Genomic DNA, 5793 nt, shown 5'->3' with positions numbered 1-5793 from the left:
AACTGATACAGGCAAGAACATGAATGAATCTCAAAAACATGTCAAGCTTTTAAGAAGTCAGAAAAAAATAACTCCATTTTTATGATGTTCGATTACAGGAAAATTAATTCATAATGACAAATGTCAGAAAAAGATGACCTGGAGGGAACAGGCCAGTGGAAGGGACAAAGCATGAGAAAACTTTCTGGGGTGACAGAAACATTTTTTTTCCATTAAGTGCACACAACTATCAAAACCTATTCCACTAAACATTTAAGACCTACACATTTTAACTTATGTTAATTACAATACAATTAAAAAAGAAAAGTCCCATCACTTTCCTTAGTAAACATTTGAGACCCTAGTCCTAGGAATTCAAAGATAAAAAAGAACATGGTCATTGACTTCAAATAAGTTCAGTTCCAGTGAAGCTTAGCTGACTTGCAGAGACATATGAATAATGTCTGAATAATGAATAACATATGAATAATTATAGCACAATGAGCTAGAGATAAAATGTTATAGGAACTCGGAGGAAGGATACCTTCTTCCTGTTAAAGAAGACTTCCTATATAAGATGATGGCTGTTTTAAAATGAAAGGCAGGGCGCCTGGGTGGCTCAGCTGGGTAAGAGACCGACTCTTAATTTTAGGTCAGGTCATGATCTCTGGGTCTAGGATTGAGACCTTTGGCATAGGCGTTGGCAGGGGCTCACCACTCAACGGGGAGTCTGCTTCTGTATCTCTCCCTCTTCCTCTGCTCCTCCCCCCACTTGCAAGCTCTCTCTCTCTAAAATAAATAAATAAATCTTAAAATAAGACTAAATTAAATGGAGATAAACATTACAGACAGAAAGAACAAGATGAGAAATGATACAATAATCAGATCCAATATACCGCATACATGAGAGACCAATAAGCAGGCTCATGTTACTGGAGTGGCTACTACAGAGAGGGAGGAGCAAGAAAGGAAGCCAGAGGCAAACGAGAGGACATACAAATCTTTGTAAGGAACACAGACTTCACCTGTAGGCGATAAGAAATCTAAAGGTTAAGCAACCATTTTAGATAACTTATTCTAACAGCCCTAGAAAAGATGGATTTGAGAGAGGAGGAAGACCAATCAGAAGGCTCCTAATGACCTCCCAAGAATGAAGGCCTGAAATGGGAAAATATTTAGAAGGTAAAACTGGCAGAACTGACTCTAAATTTAAATATAAGAGAATGGTAAGAGGCAAAACTTATTCTTAGGTGACTGGTGAAATAAATGCACCACCGACTAAGCCAGAATATAAAGAGAACAATTTGGGAGACTGGGGAAGAGAAGCACAGATAGAAGCATGGAAGTTTGAGGTGGCTCCGTGATACTTAGTTCAAATTGTACAGCAAGTATTTCATATACAAGCACACGTGTTGAAATACAGGCTTAGGCAGATTTAGGAATCATCAGCATGTAGACAGCAGTTTAAACATGACATCAAATGAGATTCATCAGTTAAAGTAAGAAGAATGAGAAGGTAGAACAAAAGTAAAACTTTGGTAGTACAACAGGGAAAGTAAGAAAAGGCAGGAAAGTGTGGGATAAGAATACTATATAAAGACAGCAAACGAAAGAAAAGGATAAAGAGAACAAATTCTGCAGTGTTCAGGGAGACAAGGAACAGTGAATTCAAGAAGCGGGTTGACCAGTATCCTCCAATACAGCAAAGAAGTCAGTAAGGAAAGGCCTGAAATGTACCTCACCAACAGGTCATTGATAACTTCAGCAAAAGCATTTCAGTAGTGTGGAAGAAACACGCTACAGCAAACAGCAAAGGCAACAGTAGGCATAGGTGAAAAAGCAGAAAATAATGCAAAGGCTGGTAACCGAATTCTATGTATGCGCTATGTATGTGACAGAATCATCCATGTGCTCAACATTAAAGCAGCAACTTTCAAATGAAGGAAGAATACTAGAAAAGACATTTGTAAAATATTTTCTTAAAAAGAAAACTCAGATCTTGGAGAAAAATGTCTTGCTTAATAAATATCTACCTATTAAATGAATGTTTTAAACATAGCTTCCTTCACATACTGGCTTGGAAATAGCACTAAAATAAGAAGGGAATCAGTAGTTGATCTTATCAGCTCAGTCATGAGAAAGGTGAGAGCAAGTATTCTCACCTGGCAGTAATCACTGCTTTTTCATCAATATGTTCTTAAAACTTCATTAGTTAAAAAAAAATAACATTCCTGATTCTCTTCAGAAATCTAGATCTAAGAACCACATTATGAGGTCTTCCTTTTCTTCCTTTAAAAATCTTTACACTTCAAAATACCTTATTTTTAAAAGTATTTTATATAAATATAAATGCAAATATAAATTATATATATTATTTTAAAAATACATTCTCAAAAGGTATTTTAGTTCTGAGGCCTCCAACAACCTTATGAACTCTTAAGCAAAAAACATTAAAAAACCACCAGCACTAACACAATAGAATAAATAGTATTAACTGATTTTATTCTTAAATTGTGGGGGAGGAAAGAAACAAGTCAAGGGCACTGAGAGCAAACCAGAATTCTCCATTTCTTCAATTTCCCTTAAGAAAAAATTCACTGATGAAGTTTATCTTTGAAGAATGTTTTTCCTTAAGTTGTCCCTGCCTGAATATTGATCTCTCAACCCATCCTTGAAATAGAAGCCAGAGTGATCTTTGCAAACTCAGCAAATCTGATCTTTTAAAACTTTCAATGGATTTAAAACTTTCAATGGATCTCTGGACCTGGGTGTACTTGGAGAATCCATCAAGTCATCCTTTGTATGTTCGGCCATTTGAGAAAAGAGCGATTCAATTTGCATATATCTTACAATTTGATATGTAAAATTAATCATGATTTTTACAGAAAAACTAATACACTCTTCAAAACTATTATATTCTATAAGTGCATGGATGAGCTATCAAGATTGCAGTGGTCTATTTAATTTAGCTAAAATTCAGGGCCTGGTTTTCTCAGTAATGTCATTTGCTTATTATTGGTTACATTTGTTAAATGGCATGCTTGCTTGTTATCACTATATTAGTTATACCCCAGTATACCACAGTGGTTAGGTGAAATGTAAAAGTTCTGATGTAACATTCTATAATGAGAATAATGTCAAAAATGGAACCTGTGAAATAGAATCTCAGTGAATATGAATCTCTATATGGTGGGAATGGCAACTCTACAAGTTTGAAGACTCATATCCATAAAGGAAAAATATGAATGAGTATAAGAATGAATACTGAAAAACTGGGGTNTGAATCTCTATATGGTGGGAATGGCAACTCTACAAGTTTGAAGACTCATATCCATAAAGGAAAAATATGAATAAGAATGAATACTGAAAAACTGGGTGTTTTTTTTTTTTGAAGATTTTATTTATTTATTTGACAGAGATAGAGACAGCCAGGGAGAGAGGGAACACAGGCAGGGGGAGAGGGAGAGGCAGAAGCAGGCTCACAGCGGAGGAGCCTGATGTGGGGCTCGATCCCATAACGCCGGGATCACGCCCTGAGCCGAAGGCAGACGCTTAACCGCTGCGCCACCCAGGTGCCCCGAAAAACTGGATTTTATTAGACCTTTTTGCCTAGTCCCCTGAACACTGTTAAAAAACCTCATCTAAAATTTTTGTCAAATCAAGGCATGAAATTTTTACATGAATTCAATTTCTTTTTTATTTTTTTATTTTTATTTTTTTTATTATGTTAATCACCATACAGTACATCATTAGTTTTAGATGTAGTGGTACATTTCTAATCTAAAACAGCTTATTACTGGGGTGCGTGGGTGGCTCAGTCGGGTAAGTGTCTGCCTTCAGCTCAGGTTATGATCCCAGGGTTTTGTGATCAAGCCCCCCCCCACCCCCGCATTGGGCTCCCTGCTCTGCGGGGAGCCTGCTTCTCCCTCTCCCTCTGCCTGCCGCTCCCCGTTTGTGCTCTTTCTCTTCCTCTCTCCCTCTAAAATAAATAAATAAAATCTTTAAAAATAAATCAACAAAAAAATAAAACAGCTTATTACAAATAAATTAGGTTAATTTAAGTATGATTGGCTACCAAATAGGTTTTGTTATTTAAAAACAAACTTCTATATTTTACTCAGGATTGATATGTTTTAACAAGTTTTTCAACCTCACATGCACTGTTTCCTCCCCTTAAGCAGTACTGATTTGATAAAAACTATCTGTAGTCTAGGTTTTCTATAAAATCCAAAAGTTGTCCAGGTGTGATAGAAATTCTCAATTGAAAGCAATGAAGGATTTCTATCTGCCGTAGGACATAATGGAAAAGTTCTATTAAAATCAGTAGACCATTTCAAAAACACCTGACAATTCTGTATTTGATAGAAAGTCCCACTGTAAGTAGCAGCACATTCCTATCAAATAGTTAGGATTTACTAATCTGTGAGGCAGCACCATTCATACCAGACATTACAAATAAGGATATAAACAAGGACTGTGGTTGTTCTGGAAAGTTATTTTTGACAAATACTGGAAAAGCAGCATTACTACTTATTCCAACCTCTTCTAAGCAATAATGAACTAATAAATCTACCTCACTAATTACCTAGGACAGGGGCCAATAAACTTCTTCTGTAAAGGGGCAGATAGTAAAAATTGTACATTTTTTGCAGACCATAGGATCTGTGTCACAACTACTCAACTCTGCCCATAGCTGTGTGTGAATAAAACTTTATTAACAAAAGGAAGCAAGAGGTCAAACTGAGCCATAGCTTGCCAACTTAGGACAAAGCTATATAATCTTTTTTCTTTAAAAAATAGACTCAAAAGACGTCTCTCTTAAAAAATGTATTTAATCTTTAAAAAATTATATTGTTCCATAAATTTACATATTACATAACTGGCTCCAAACATTTAATTTTTAAGTAGGACATCCCATTACTCCTTAAATGAAATCCTTATTTATAAAATTAAAAGGCAAATACTTAATAACAATGCAACATTTCAACAAGAACATTAAATTACCTGCCTTCAGCGTCTGAGACTTACTAAATTCACTTCTAAAATAAGAGAATGAATATTGACAGTTTTCTCTCTCAAATGCCTCTCTATTCTTCCTGTACAGGTGAAATAATATTATATGAACAATCCTATCTATCAGTATCACTTATCTTTAATCTGAGGCACCAACATTTATAAGATTACCAAATGGTAAGACATATTTACAATGAGATTCAAAACCTGTAAGATATAAGGATTTTCTCTTTATCAAGGTAATCCTTTAAAAGACTATATAAGATATTCTGGGGCACCTGGGTGGCTGAGTGGTTAAGCGTCTGCCTTCGGCTCAGGGCGTGATCCCAGAGTCCTGGGATCCACCCCCACATCAGGCTCCTCTGCTGGGAGCCTGCTTCTTCCTCTCCCACCCTGCCTGTGTTCCCTCTCTCACTGGCTGTCTCTCTCTCTCTCTCTCTGTGTAAAACAAAGAAAATCTTTAAAAGACTATATAAGATATTCTAAAACGACAACTTTTTTCTGAAATAACACAATATCAGAAACCCACATACATGCAAATTACATGAATTTATTTATTGGCAGCAGTAAGTTATGAGAGTCCAGGCTTAACATGCAATAGAAAGGATGCAAATATTCACTGGGTGCTCAGCATACGACAAGCAGTGTTCCAAACACTTCGTGTGTATCAACTCATTAATCCTCTTAAACATACTATGGGTTAGGTGCTACAATTGGCACCACGGAACAAATGAGCAAACTGAGGCAACAAGCAGTTAATTAATGTACTCAAGGTTATAGTTAATCAGTGGCAGAACCAGG

Source organism: Ailuropoda melanoleuca, chromosome 7, assembly GCF_002007445.2.
Source record: "Ailuropoda melanoleuca isolate Jingjing chromosome 7, ASM200744v2, whole genome shotgun sequence".
Classification (NCBI taxonomy): domain Eukaryota; kingdom Metazoa; phylum Chordata; class Mammalia; order Carnivora; family Ursidae; genus Ailuropoda; species Ailuropoda melanoleuca.
This window is presented reverse-complemented; position numbering follows the sequence as displayed.